A 16,482-nucleotide genomic window follows, 5' to 3' on the forward strand; every position below is an offset into this window, starting at 1 on the left:
ACTCCTAGACCAAGAATCCTAGGTTTGGGCCCCCACTTGCTCCAGAGATGTTTAGTTTTTAGTTTTCCCTACAGTGCAGAAACAGGCCCTTCATCCCAACAAGTCCACACCAACCCTTGGAGCATCCCACCCAGACCCATCCCCTTATAACCCACACTCCCCTGAACACTATGGGCAATTTAGCATAGCCGATTCACCCAGCCTCCACATCTTTGGACTGTGGGAGGGAACCCACACAGACACAGGGGAGAATGTGCAAACTCCACACAGACAGTCGCCCGAGGCTGGGATCGAACCCTGGCCCCTGGCGTTGTGAGGCTGCAGTGCTAACCACTGAGCCACCGTGCTGCCCCAAATGTGTGATAACATTTCCGAACAAATTGATTTGGAAAAATAGGTTAATAAAATAAAAAGTCAGGGCAACTACATGTCTCCACCCCATGGCCAGGAGCGCTGGGTTCATGTCCCATCTGGTCTGAATGTTATGCTATAACTTCACCAATCAGGGTGGTTAGAAAAAATTATGAGAAGCTGGGGGTGGATAAGAAATACTGGCATTGTCAGCAACATTCATATCCTAAGGAATAGATTTTTAAAAGTGTAACAGTATATGGCAAACTTTTTAACTAACTACCTCTGTATTTTGCTGAATTCTTTTCCTGGAAATTAAATCAGAATGGTTTAGTTTTTATGGCTTGCAGTTAAGCAAATTAAGAAAAAGCTTTGTCAGTGTGCATTTTAAAAGAAAACACACCTGGATTGTAATATATAAGGTCAACAATGTCTTTACATGCTGAATATATACAGGGAAAATGGTTCCCATTGAGTTTGGTTTTAGAAATATTATATTTTTTGTTCCTCTAAAATGACCTGTTTTGAGGCAGTTCTTTGAATTAGTTTTTTAATCTGAATACTCCCACCAGGAATTAATAGTTGCCTTCCAATCAATTGCAATCTCCATTTTTTAAAACTAAGCATTCGTAATTGTTTTAATATTGCTCTCAGTTAGCAACAGATGACTTAAGAAAGGCTTTGGTACAAAATAATAATTTTGCAAGTTTTGAACAGCTAAGTCAGAAAAAGCACACAAAAATCACTTTATTCTGAGAACAAGTTCCAAAACGTATGAGTTGTAGACATGGGTATATTTTAAGGAAAATGCTAATATGTCCACTCATATCATCACCAGTCATTTCTAGTCCCATGTTCCTGCCAGAAAAGTGACACTGCAGTGGTCAAATAACTGATGTATTATTTTATTAGGTTGTAATTATACTTAGGTAGATAATGTGACTGTCAGAAATCAGTTTTGGACAAAAACGGAGTATTAAAAAGCCTGTCAAATTATTCACAATGTGGCAGAGTCAATCATCGGTGTCTGCCATTGAACAAGAGTTCTTAGTGGTTATTACTTCAGGATGGTTCGTGTCTCTCTATTGCATGAGGCTTCCGTAAAAATTGACTGCAATGTAAAATCTTCTTGAACCAGCCCAATCAGGTTGTGAAACATAACGTAAAATTGTTTCCTTCGTACTTACTTTTTCCATCAAAATTTGTTTTGTTGGGTTTAAGAGTTGTAATTTGGTTCAATTTTGTTAATAAAAATTGAAAATATATTTACAACCAAAAATAATCAATTTAAGAAGGATGTGCAGCCTTTGGATAACCTAATTGTAAATTAATGATCGCAGCTTTTCAAAAATACTGAATCATTTAACATGATAGCTGATTAGCACTAATTAGTTTCTTCGTAAATTATATATATTTTAACACAAGAGAATTCTGAACCATTGTTCATTGCTTAATAGGTGCACTTTGAAAGGATTCCAAAATACGATACTTGAACAGGTCTGATTTGGCCAAATTGAGTTTTGAACCAGTAAAAGATCACAGCTCACAAATGTAAGTGATTTAAAACTACATGATAATAACATTGGTTTGGTCAACTTCATCTTGCAATACTGAGGAATTTAACAACTGCGTCAGTTAGAATGATGTACTAGCCACCTGGCTGGTGATCAGGACCCCTTCACATTCCCTTTAATGGTATTAACTTTTACAACATTGGAAATATGAATTTGGCACTTCAAACAGCATAATGATTTATGCTAAACTGGATAGACCTCAAAGTTAGGGGTAGGGAAGGCAATGTACAAAAAACTTGTGCCTGTTCAAAGCAATGCAGCCAAAACTTAAATTTCATAAAGCTTGCTGATTATATTGACTGTGGCCTGCAGCCCATTTTGAATGTGTGATGAGTGTGTGCACACCTTAGCAGGTCACCCAAAAGCATTTCCACCAATCAAAGCCTGCTTTTGTGCTTTACCATTCTGTGTTTCTATAAATGAGACACTGCATTTTAAAAGTGAGGTATTCTGGTTGCAAAATGGGGCTGGAACTGATTGGGAAAATGTTAAAATGAGGATGAACTTAACTGTCCCAAAGTTTTCAGACGCTACTTTGAGCCTTCGGTGCAGGAAATGCACAATAGGAGAGAGATTCTCCTTCCACACGACACCAGGAAGTCCAGCAGACTGGTTCTAAGAAGGCAGTTTTGCAAGTAGTTTAGACTCAAGGATGACAGGTGGAGTGTTGCTAAAGATTAAATGCCTTCGGAATGGTTCAAACTGCCATAGGAAGTGGTTGATGCAGGTACAGTCACAACATTTGAAAGATGTTTGGACAAGCACATGAAAAGGAAACGTTCAGAGCCACTTGGGTCAAAAGCAAGCAAATGGAACTAGTTTAGTTCGGGAAACTTGTTCGGCATGGACAAATTGGACCAAAGAACCTGTTTCTGTATGAGTCTGTGACTCGAGAAAAGGTACAGCCATTCAATTAAAACATTAGCCTCACATACTGCTCCATTCACCACACTACTCTGAGGAACTCCTGCAGAGATGACATGGGAGCTGAGATGACTGATCTTCATTCACTGAGCAAAACTATTCAAGTACAATTCATATGTCATGTTCATAGTGTCACCTTGCCCTAACACACCTAAACCTACTGCAGCATACATTCATATATCCAGTTTGCATTTCCTGCCAAGTATTTAACTGTGTGTGGCAATTTACCAGATCATATTGTCCACTCATAAACACATTTCTCTCCGTCTTGCAGGACAAGATGACCTATAATAGGCTGCAGCAGCAGCAAACTGGCACGAGATTGGCATGTTGCATGTTCTGTCCCTAATGGAGGAAATTGCACTGGTCTTCATTCATATAAATGTTATATGAATCATATGATGGACCATGGGCAGAGCTGAAACCATTGAGGCCGATGATATATTTCTGGCTAATCCAACATCTCATAGTTAACTTCAGCCAACATATCACAATGATATACAATCTGGAAATGTTATAACTGTATTGTTCGCTTTCTCCCTCTGCTCACTGCAACCCTACCCTTGTGTCTTCCTGTCTAACACAGGAAGATGATCACAATTGTTGGAGGTCAGTCATCTCAGCTCCCACGTCATGTCTGCAGGAGTTCCTCAGTGTAGTGCTCTAGGCCTAACCATCTTCAGCTGCTTCCATCAATGAGCTTTCCTCCCTCTTAAGGATAGAAGTGGGGGGGCAAGTTTGCTGATGATTGCACAGTGTTTAGGACCTGTTTTAACACCTCAGATATTGATGCAGACCACATTCAACGGACAATGACAGCAGTGTGTATTGTCTACGAGATGTATTGCAGTAACTCACCAAGGCTCATCCAACAGCACCTACCAAACCTGCAACTTCAACCAAGCAGATTCAAGGGAACACATCAGCAACAGCCAGGGCAGGGTAAAAAGATTGTATTGATGCCAGCTCTCTAGATGGCAGACAGATCAGTGGGTTCTGCTCTGGAGAACTCAGATGAAGATTGGTACACAGAAAGAGGATGATGAGAACTAACACAAAATTGCTTGGTACTTGGCTGGCCTGCTAGAGACTGTTGACACCGTCAAAGAGAATGGTGTGAGGCAGGTGGTCTGGTTCCAGCTTGGTGCAGACCTTTGTGTGGAGTTTGGAGCCAGCATTATTGGAATAGATGCAGTGGTTAATTCATTGACAGCTCTTGTGAACCTGATCACGACCGATGCCTCAGATTCAACTACAGAACTGGTAGAAGCCATTCAACATCTTCCTGCTTCAAAGATCAGAATGAGCTAATTAAATTCTAGTTTATTATCATATAAGCTTAGTGCACTGATATTTGTAATCAAAGGAGATTTAAACATCTCACAGCAGCCCAGCAATCTGTCCTCCAACGTATTATTCAAATTACTGAGGCATTGCCCAGTTAAGTAATTGTTAGGTCATTTGTATTCTCCATCAAAGAAATTCAGGAACTTTTCACCAGGCATTTGCAGCCATTTTGGAGAGCACTGAGTAAAATGATAACATAGGCAAGGCACCTGCAAGATTGTGGTGATAGATTATTGAAATAGTGGACCAGTGCAGGATGAATGCAGAGTCAAGACAACTGCTGGAATATTCTGCATTCACTCCCAATATGCTAAGAGGTGGACACTCACTGCATGTTGACTGAACTACAACTTCTGCAGTTTTGGGACATCTCAGTTTGCTTTGAGCTGTGAACTGAGCAACAGTTTAATTTTGATAATTGTAAGGACCAGACAATGAAAAATAGTAAGCGTATGCCATTAACCAATCGATCTGTTCATCTCCTATGTAGAAGGTAGTGTTCTGGGACTCCTTTAATCAGAAATGTTTTGCAGTAAATAAACCAGAAAATGCTGAAAATACTCAACAGGTCAGACTAAAAAGAGTATTGGCTTCCCATCAGAACAAGAAAAAGTTTGGCATGTGAATGTGTTTAAGCAAGTTCAGAGGTAAAGAAAAGACAAGGTTAAAGGGGATGTGGAAGTTTTGTGATAGTGTGGAAGGAAGGAGAAATTGTTTAATAATAGGGATGATGGTACAATGCAAAAGGAGACAAATAAAGAGAGGAAGCTTGGATCTAGATGAGATGTAAAAGTGGATTACTAACTTATCACCAATAGCTAATGTGTGGAAAAGAAAGTCACAGAGTTATAGCCAGAACATTTGGATTCAGTATTAAGTTCAACAAGTGTTAAAGTGGTAATTGGAAATACTAATTGCTGATCCTTAAGTTTGTGTTGAGTTTCATCGGAATAATGAAGGAAGCAGAGGACAGACAGGTCAGAACGGGATGGGGCACAGAATGAAAATGACTGAAATGTCGGGGTCGCACATAGCCATTATTTCCAATACTATAAGCCATCTCCATTCTCATCTCCAGGTGGTACAGTAACTCAGTGCTTAGCATGGCTGCATCACAGCACCAAGGACCCGGGTTCGATTCCAGCCTCGGGTGACTGTGTGTGTGGAGTTTGCATGTTCTCCCTATGTCTAAGTGCATTTCTGCTGGATGCTCTGGTTTCCTCCCACAGTCCAAAGATGTGCGGGTTAGGTGGATTGGCCATGCTAAATTGCCCCTGGTCTCCAGGGATGTGTAGGTTAGGTGGGTTAGTCATGGGAAATGCACAGATGGTGTGGGGTCTGAACAAAATTCTCTTCAGAGGGTTGGTGCAGACTTGATAGACAAATGGCCTCTTTTCTCACTGCGAATATCTTCTGCAGATTTTTCCTCCTCTGCGTCAAGCTCCAACTATCCAAAAACTACATCATCTAATTCTAAAACAAAAACAGAATTGCGGGAGAAACTCAGTTGGTCTGGTATCTATGGGAAAAAAAACAGAGCTTCACGAGAGGAAACACCTAATTCTATATCTTTTCCAAGATCCACAAACAGAATCACCTGGTAGAGCCATCATGTTAGCTGTTCTTATCACACAGAACCTGTTTCTTCTTGACTCCTCTCTATATTTTCTCCGCTTGACCAGTCCCTGCATTCACACCTCTTCTGATGTCCATTACTACATTAACAGCTTCTTGTTTCATGGCCATAATTATCTCCTTTTCACCATGGACATCCAATCCCTGTACCATCCCATTCTCTACGAGATCAATCGGACAGCTCTCTGCCTCTTCTTTGAATGGAGATCCAACCAGACAGCCATCCTGCGCCTGGCTTAACTTGTTCTCACATTGAACAAATCCTCCTTCAATTCATTCACTCCCTCTAAATAAGAGGCCACCTTCCCGTGTCACTTCCTCATGTAAGCAAACAAAATGCAACACTCCATACTCCGTCCCCACTGTCCAGGGTCCCAAACATTCCATCTAATAGAAACAATCCAGTACCATCACCTTTTGCTTTGCAAACTCATTTTACTTGTCATTTAATCTCTCACTTGTCCTCCACCTAGATTATTGGAGGAGTCATGTTCTTTTGTCATGGTATTGCATGTATCTCAGGATGTATTAGATTGCAGGATATAATGCAGCCTCAAGCTCAACATTAATTCTCCCTGGTATAGAAGAAAGAATAGAGCAGGACTTTCCAAACCACGCACCTTGACCAGAGCTGCAGAACTGGCTGATGTGGAGCTTTGGCAAAGCTCTTTAAAATCTTCACTTGTCTTGAGGGTGGTGTGGCTGAACAGTTGGGTGTCAGAGTCTTGATTCTAGCTACAAAAAGCCAATGAGAAGGAAGGTTAAACACTTTCCATTCACGGCTGGTATCACAGCCTTCATCCCTACTTCTCATCTCCAATTCCACCTCCTCCCTTTGCCCCTGCTCTCAGAAATCCTTCCCAGCTCATCCCACTGTGATGTTATGGCAACTATTTCAAGCTCTTAAGTGGGGTCACAATGAGAAAGAGCTTGAGAAGCACTGGAGTAGAGTGAATTAAAGTAATTATAGGAAGTTTGATGAATGGAAGAAGAAGCAAACAACTGTTCTGTGAATTGGGTGTGATCATGTTCTACCTGCAGCTTGTTGACATGATGGTGCGTGGATGTAACAGGGTTGGAGTCAGTGTTGGAAATTCATCAAGGTGTTAACCAATTTGCAATCAACCCACTCCTATCCACAGTTCTTGCATATTAATAAGCCACTGGGAAATATGTAATCATCCACATTAGTGATTGTTTCTTCTTGCCATAAAGCAGCATCTAAATCTCCCTTCTGCCCTGATTAAATGTTTTTCCACTGCGTAGAACCCACACACAAACTGAAGACTGAAAAGCGCAAACTAAATTTACCCACTCCTGAGCACAGCTTGTTCGAGCACCAATGTGTTGCTCTTCCATGGCATCCCCTAACAAACTAAAATAATTTGTAATCATATCTTCAGTTTTGGTGCTTTGTTTCTCTGCTGAAGCTTGTTGAAGTTGGTTAAAACTGGGGGGAAGTTTTCTTCCTCCAAGTTCCCTTACAATTTGCTTAATCTGCAAATATGCACTTCAAAAAGGGAAAAAATAACTTTCTTCATCAAACAATACTTTCATTTGGTTAAACTAGAGACTACATCTTCCTCGGGAAAGTTCCCATGCAAAACGCTCTTGTCTTCTTATGTCCTAAATTGAATTGAGTAAGGGCTGGCATTTCAGTTGTAGCTGGAGGGTAGGGGATAGGTGGCAGTGGGGAAGGAACATATTTGTTCTGTCGACTTGCATTGCCCTGGCTCTTTGACTTACCTGCAGATGCAGACAACTCGAGGAATTTATGTACTGGCTATTAAAGCCAAGATTCAGAATTAAATCAAATTCAATTGTCTATTGGCATGTTTAATGAATTTCTTAGTAGTTGATTGCAAGGATTCTCATCCATTCTAGATAAACCCACACTGTGGCTGATGCATGTTTTGGGTATTTTTTTCTGATAGAGTTATAGAATTATACAGCACGTAGACAGATCCTTTGGTCCAACCAGACCATGCTGACCATATTCCCAAACTAGTCTAGTCCCACATGCCTGCGCTTGGCCCATATCCATCCAAACCTTTCCTATTCAGTACCTATCCAAATTTCTTTTAAATATTGTATCTGTACCAGCATCTACACTTCCTCTGGCAGTTCATTCCATACACAAACTACTCGCCGTATAAAAAATGTTGCCCATCATATCCTTTTTAATCTTTCTACTCTCTGCTTAAAAATATTCTCCCTAGTTTTGAATTCCCCCACCCCTAGGGAAAAGACTCTGTTCCCTTCACAACTGTACACACCTCAATAAAATTGATAATGGAAACATGCTATTTTTTGCAATTATATAGCTTAATATCAGCTCAGGCAGTAAAATGAGTGCGAGGATATTTGTATATATCAGTGACCTGTAATAAATATCTGTTCAAGCTTTCAATACCACAGTGCCTGAGCCCTTGTTTCTTACGTTTTGAGGGATAAGAGAAGAATTGCTGTTTGTTGTGCCATTGTTTTAATGGGTTGATTGAATGGCTTGCCTCATTCATGAGTTGTTGAACATCCTGACTCATTTCTGGCCAGTACACAGACTGGCATACTAACCACCTTTTGTGTTCAAAGCCTATGTTTTCCTGGTATAACATGAACATGATATCCTGGTACAATGCTTTTAGTTACTCTTGGAAATGACATTCCAAAATTGTCTTTTTACAGCCAAAATATATTAACTTTTTCAAGTAGTTCTAAAATACTGTCAGGCCATCCCTGGATAATGGTCTTTTGCGACATCTTGCAACTGTTCATTCACATTAGCTCCGGCCAAAATGTAACAAATCAATCTTAAGAACGTCTTCAACTTCAGCTCATTCAATTGCATCATTCGTGGCCTGTTCCACCGCAGCAGTTGTGTTTTTATTTTCATAAATTGTGATTGTGCCAAAAGCTGCACATATGGATAGTCCTGCCAATGCTAGGTTGTTTGTATCTGTTAGGTAGAAGATTTCAAGAAACCAAGATGAAGTTACATTTGGCATTACAGTGTGATTGTGCCAATGCAATCTGTTATATGCTGTGAGATGGTCTCTAGCAGGCTGTTACTTGGAGTGTGATTTGCTGAGGTTCATGGCTTTCAGCATACTAGCCCCTGTGTCAACTTTAGCTTTTAAAATATGTCTATCCACCTCTTTAGGATATATGACATTACTGGATATGAAAGAAAGCTGAATAGGTTTTAGGTAGTTGCAACAATTAATATCTGTTACATATTTTGCAGGTTTGATGCACTTTGCTGGCCATGTCAATAATGTTGGCTGCACCTATAGCATGTACTTATTAATGGCCTATCACTATAGCCTCAAGTAATATGTCAATGGTATGACCTTTTTTTCTTGCCCAGAACATAATTCCTGAATGCCTTGATGAATGTAAAACTAACAACTACCTCAATGATCCTCTCTGAGAGATCCCCTTCAGAAAATTCATACTCAGAGTCTTTGCTGTTGCATTTTCCAGCAAACTGGTTGACAGATTACTGGTTTTGCTATCAGGCATGAATTAATCTGTTAATCCTGAAGCTAATTCTTACCTTGAGGCAGTCTTTGCATGCCTTCCAGAAAATTTCTGGATATTTCTGACTGTTCACTGAAATACCATGTGTGTTGATTCTGGGAGGATCCTAATTCCCAATGGAAAGCAAACTATTAGAGATCTTTAGCAGAGTCATTTATTGCTTGATCTGTAAAATAAAACTGCATATATTATTTAAAAGGTTGTAATTCAGTAAAGGTATAATTGGTTGCCCAATCCACAAAGAAAAGCTTTTATTCCATTTTCATTTGAGATTTTTGCTTTAAAGAACTAAAATATTTGAATATTTTTATCACCAATTTTTTTTTCTTTTCTGTTTTTGTTTCACTTTATCTTTCTTGTCACTGCACCTTTATGAGCTTTGGTCCCTTACAGAGTGCTATATTGAAGAACGACAATCTTGTAAGTTGAAAATTACGTACTTGTAACTGTAGGTTTCAGCCCCTTGTGAGAGTTTTTGCCAAATAAGGAGTATTATATCATGTGGGCTTTCCTTTGCCCAGCCACCAATTTAGGGAAAGAAAACTCCAGAGTCAAATGACCTCCAATCACTGGAACGTGTAGTGCATTGTTAATGTAGAAACCGTATTTAAGTGTTTCCTTACCTGTACTTTCTTTCATGAGAGCTTTGCAGCTATATTGCATCTATATTAAATTGTTGTGTTCTTTTTAAAACAGAACTGCAAGGTCCTTTTTCTTAAAGAGACAGAGATCTTCTAACTTGAAATAATTTAAATTCTATCAGAAAGAATATGTCTCCTTCTTCTAGCTAGTCAATGTCTAACTACAGATCTATACTACCAATAGCTAATGCTATAGTTGTCTGAATTTTTTGATGTTCAGGACTCTGTCCAGTTGATTTTCAATGAAGATTTCAAGTACCTACCACCTAGATCTTGAGGCTGTCCATTTAGCTTGCTGCATTGTATCTTTACCTTATGAGGCAATGCTTATTGTTATAGACCAGATCAAATCCCCTCAAAATATATTAAGAAGATAATCTAGACCCTAACTTTTTCTTAATTTAATGATAAGTGTAAGTATTGCATTTCAGATGCAATTTGATTGGTCAAACTGCTCGACTTTAAATAAAACTTGCTTTATTTTTACACTGCTGTTAAAATACAGACAAGATAAAAATAAAATAAAAGAATTGGCTTAGCTATAACTCTGTTGAAATGCTTAACAAAATAACATATATTAACTACTGTTAATTAAGGGTTCCAATATAGTAATATCCCATAAACACACCTTTGGCATACGCAAAGGCAAATTCAGTAAAATAGTTTGTCTCACATGCAATTCTAGCAGCAGGAAGTGAACTCTTGCTTTTAGCTGTAATAGAGCTTCCACATCCAGCTTCAAGATCCCAGCAACTGCTAAAAGCTAAAACTAAAAATTCTGGTTCTGTGGGAGCTTGATCCCACCCATTCATGCTGCTTCTGTTGTTCCAACTTTTACAAAACACCCAAGGTCTCACAAGCTGTTTATTTTATTGACTGGAAATCTAATAGACACATCTATTATGGTAAACAAATATTGATTCCTACCATTTGTTTTAGGTAGGAGTCCTTTGCAAATAATTATGACTCTTGTAAAAGATTCCTCAAATATGGGAATGTGTATTAAGGGTGCTGATTTTATCAATGCCCCATGTTTTTCAATTACCTGACAGGTATGACATGCCCAGCAAAAGGCAACCACATCCTCATGCAGTCCAGGCCAATTAAAATGTTTTTGTAGCTTAGCTTGAGTTTTCCTTACTCTCAAATGGCCTCCCACTGGTAATTCATGTGTTACCTCCAACATCTCCTTTAATTGATATAGATTGTAAATCGTTGAAACACCAGCCTGGTCCCTATCGTACTCCAGTAGTTATAGTTTCCCAACCCTGTAAATTAACGAAGCCATGGACTCTGCTAATATATTAACCCCAATATTCTTAATTCCTATAATAATCTTTATGTAGTACCTTATCAAATGTCTTTTTTGAAATCCAAATATACTATAACAACTCATTCCCCCATCCACCTTGCTTACATTCTCAAAGAATTTTTGACACATTTCCCAGACATGAAATCCTCTTCATAAATCCATAGTGACTCTGCTTGATTATATTATGAATTTCATTATGTTCTACTATCACATCCTTAACAGATTCCAAGTTTCTTTCTAGTTCGTGAGGAGATGTCTTTAATCATGACACCAGGCAGGCAACATAGGTTTCAGGACTTTCATTCTAGGATGCAGGTCAAAGTGCCTATCCTCCTAATCATTCTGTGCTGTACAATTACTACATTCCCTTTCACTGCCTTCACTTGAATGGCTTTGTGTTCTTCAGTCTCTGCTCATGTTCTCGCCAGCTGTAAGAGCTCGTTGAATCAACGCCTGAGCAGAGATTTTTTTAGTGCAACATTCTAGAGCTCTAATCCTGCCTCACTCATTGTCACACCCTACCTCCCCTGGCTACCAACTAGTCATGATTTACCCAACCTAGGGGGTGTGATTGCCTCCTGGGAGAAAGTGCCCAGGTCATTTTCCTCCTCCCTGATGCATCAGATCATTCAAAGATCCGTCTCTAGCTCATCAGTTAAAAGCCAAAATTTCTTGAACTACAGGCATTTCCTTCAGATGTTTACTACAAATGTGGTTATTGTGAATCACACTATAGTCCAAATTGTAGATGCCACAAATGCAACGCATTTCTTGCCATATTTAGCGTATTGTGCTTTGTAAACAAGTTAATTAGAGAATATCTTTCTTATATTGTATTAAACAAATTGTTAACAGAATACAAGAAAGATTTTTCTAATTAACTTGTTCAAAGAGTACAATACACTCAAGGTGACAGGGCAAGTAATGTGTTGATCTCTCGGCAGGTCCTGGCCTGGCCTCTCGGTGGGTCTCGGCCTCGTCCCTTGACCAAATGTCGGCTGCTCATGTTTGTGTCTTGGTTTGGTGTTCAAGTGGATCCAGCCTGGGTATGTTCCCAAGGTACCGGAGGAGATCAGAGAGGCGGTAGTTTCAGAAGCGACAGTATCTGCAGCAGCGGGGTCAAGGACAGACAGCAGAGCGAGATAAATGGAGGGCTCATATAAGACCGTTGAACTTTTAATTTATTCCTTTATTTTCTCAGTTTAAACTATGAAAGACTTTAATGTTAACTATTACCTAATTTCTTTATTTTTCTACTATTCTATGAAGTAATACTTAACTTTTTAACTCTCATTTCTTTTACTGCTTTGTACATGGGTTTTTTGCACCTCGGTACCTTGGTGCCTAAGATGGCACCACATTATACACTTTTCACTGTACTCCTCTACTTCTGCACTTGAGTACATGTGACAGTAAAACCTAATTCTAAATCTAATAAAATCTAAATCTAAATCTAACCAATTAGGATTTCAAACTTAGGAATAATACAAGTCAATAATTTGTGAGTTACATTTAGTAGGTGTTTAACTAATTAAACGATACATCTAATACAGTATCAGTATCTCCCCAGTGCTATTTTTAAAATGTTTCCCCAGTTTATAGAAAGTTGGAATCTTAAAACTCACCAACCAATCATTTACCTGGTTTCCCTAAATAATGCCTCTGAACTCCTGCTCTCACATCTTGCTGTATCTCAATACTTCTCTCAGGCTATTCTTTCTTCTATAAAAGACCAGAAAAACATCTGATCCCTCACTGTAATGAATTATCTCACTCACCAAATTCCCTCTATCTAGCTGTACATAGTAAAGCAATAGTTGTGTACAACATTCACTACACCACATGGTATCTGAATCCTTAATGCCATTGGAAGCTCTGGATTAAGTTGAGGTACCAGGGCTTCACAAATGTTGGTGCTCGGACAGGTATTGACAACTTAACTGTGGCTCGGTTCTTTCTTCCTTTTGGTTGGAGAGACTGTGAATCTCCATGTATTTGTACATGCTTGGTAAAATCAGAAGACAGTCAGAAAATCCCCTAATTATGGCTCACAGCCAATATGTCAGCATGGATCCTTCATAAAACTGATCAATGGAAAGAAGGTATTGAGTAGCCCACCCAAATGGACCCACATCAGCTTATCAGCCCAACATACCCCATGGCCATTCCTGCTGTGAGGCACTGGTAAAATTCTGCCCTATTCACCAAATTAATGAGTAAGTCACAGAATCACATAAGATCAATTACTCAAGCTTAAAATGACTGAGGTTATCTCATAAAAATTCCAGCAGCATGACAGAATGAAAACTGTTTACTTAGAATAAATGATTCACTACATAAATTCCTCTGAAGGTGCTCGGAACATTATAGTCTGATTACATCGGACATTATTTGTGAGCTGCTAACAGCTGAAAGAAACACGGTACATGATTTCATGTTGTGGATTCATTTAGAATGGTTAGTTGTAGAATAAATTCAATGAACAAAGTTTTGAGAGCATAACACACAGACGCTCTTACAATCATGTCATGTCATTCACAATCGGACTGATAATTCCACACATCATTAGTTCCCAGCCTAGCTAGTTAAGAGAAGAACAGAACAAATGTCTGAATGTCAAAATCTCCAAATGAGCTTTGGAGAACCAATGCAACAAGAATTCACTCTGGTGTTCAACTCTGGCACTTGCAGAGACTTTGAGCCAATGCCTGCTTTCCATCTTGGTCAGGAAATTTTGCAGGTGTCTTAAAAGGAGAGAAATGCAAATATATCAGATCTAGAATGCCAGTGACTCCAAGATAGCAGCTAATCTATCCAATAACTGGCTAAGCTACATATATCACTTAGCCTTCTGGTTCTATCATTGGTCTCTGCTAAGTTAACTGATATTGGCTGTGCTGATGATAGTCAACTTCCAACTGACCTGAATCTTTCTGTTCCAGGGAGGAAAGAAGCAGTTGGTGTTGCTGCATATCTCCATCCACTACCCTGCTGTAAATACAGATATGGTCGCAAAGGAAGAGGTTTTGAATTGGTGACAATGCTCCTCATGGGAGTAGAGCTATAGCCAAGATTCATTGGCAAGTGTCAGACATCAATAATTAATTGCGGGGTGGTGGGAAGGAACATTTTGAAGGAAAATATCAGATTTGAGCACTGTTAAAAAAAACCTTGTTTTCACCATAGGCTTCTTTTTGATGCGCTCATGAAAATATTAGATTGAAGAAATTACTACTCATTAATATCAAAATGTTCTGATTAAGCAAACAACCTGACTAATTACACAGATTAGGAAATCCCTGACATGTTACTCACAACAATCAATCCTCGGCTGTCCAGTTGACATCAGGAATGGATAGTATAGCAACTTTTTATTGGGTGTGATTGGTGCAGCATTCAACTTGCTACACATTTAAACAGCAAAAGGGTCAGAGATGGTAAGGCTCTGGCTTGATTTAATTAGAAGTCATGATTTAGGCTCTTGGGTGGCACAGAGATCACCAGATCAGTAACAAGATAAACTAGGTGAAGGACAGGGATTGGAGTTTGGAGCCTGGGAGATTTGCAATCACAGAGTGGAGGAAACCGAGAGTTACAATGGCTTGGGGGATAATTTTTGTCTCGTCCAGAAGAGAACTCTTGTCCTTCCTGGGTCCAAAATAATACCCACTAGTTTCTGTCCTAAAATGTTAATTAGTGCTGGCATATCAAAAGGGATCTGAAACAAGCCTTGCTGCTCAATGGTCATGACGGCAAAAGTCAGAAAGTTATCATTGCAGTAACTCTATGAATCCTACTTGAAGGGCTCTTGTGATGCAATGGCGATGTTCGTACTCTGGGCTAGGATGCCTGGATTCAAGACCTACCTACTCCAGTAATGTGTAATAACATCTCTGAACAGATTGGTTAGGAAAACACTACCAACCCCATTCACAAAGAATGAAAATTTCAATAATTTTAATCAGTTCAACATCTTCAAATACAGTTTAGAGAGCACAAAACTACTCTCGAGCTTCCAAAATGCAACTGGACTGATTTAATTGAGCATTGTGGAAATCTATTCTATTGAGTTCTAAGTTTTGCGAATCTGTAACAACCTATACACGTACATAACAATGAATTTTATTTACTTTCCTTTTCTTGAATATTGTGTAATTGTCAGTATAACATTAAAAACAGGCTTGCATGTCCAATGCTATTAGAGGAACGTCTTAGTTCACATCAAAATTAACGCCTGAAACATGAAATATTTTTGTCTTCAAAGATGCTGTTCAACTTTTTTTATTCAATTGTGAGACATGGGCATTGCTGGCAGGCCTGCATTTAGTAAAATAACTTATGTCATATACTGGTTCAGGTCAATTTTTGAGTTTTTTAATAAAATTCTCTTCAAACCTTTATTGGACTTAGTTGTCCTTGGGAAGGTGATGGTGAGCTGCCTTCTTGAACTGCTGCAGTCCACCTGCTGTGGATGGACCCACAATGTCATTAGGGAGGGAGTTCCAGGATTTTGACTCAGGGACAGTGAAGGAACACTAATATAATTGCTAGTCAGGATGTTGTGTGACTTAGAAGGGAATTTTCAGGTGATGGTGTTCCCGTGTATTTGCTGCCCTTATCTTTATAGACGGAGGTAGTCATGGGTTTGGAAGATGCTGTGTAGGGAGTTTTGGTGAATTTCTGCAGTACGTCTTGTAGATTGTACGCACTGCTGCTACTGAGTGTTGGTGGTGAAGGGAGTGGATGTTTGCAGATGAAGTGCCAATCAAGCAGGCTGCCAATTGAGTGTCAAACTACTTGAGTGTTGGTGGTGCTGTACACATCCAGGCAGGCCAGGAGTATTCCATCACACTCCTGACTTGTGCCTTATGAGTGATAAGTAGGCTTTGGGGAGTCAGGAGGTGAGTTACTCACTGCAGTATAGCCATTGTTTTTGTGTAGCAGGCCCAGTTGAATTTCTGGTCAATGCTGTCTATTTTTCTGGTTTTTCATCATATGTTTCAACTTTCTAATATTTGTTTTATTTTAGCATTCTTAACATGGAGTTATTTAAATTTCAAACTGCAGACAACTTGCTTCACTGATTATAAATTGTTATGAATCAGATGACACTTACAATATGACCTGATGACTAAATATGATTTCCTGTTAACTGAGT

This window comes from Stegostoma tigrinum, chromosome 9, assembly GCF_030684315.1.
Source record: "Stegostoma tigrinum isolate sSteTig4 chromosome 9, sSteTig4.hap1, whole genome shotgun sequence".
Taxonomy (NCBI): domain Eukaryota; kingdom Metazoa; phylum Chordata; class Chondrichthyes; order Orectolobiformes; family Stegostomatidae; genus Stegostoma; species Stegostoma tigrinum.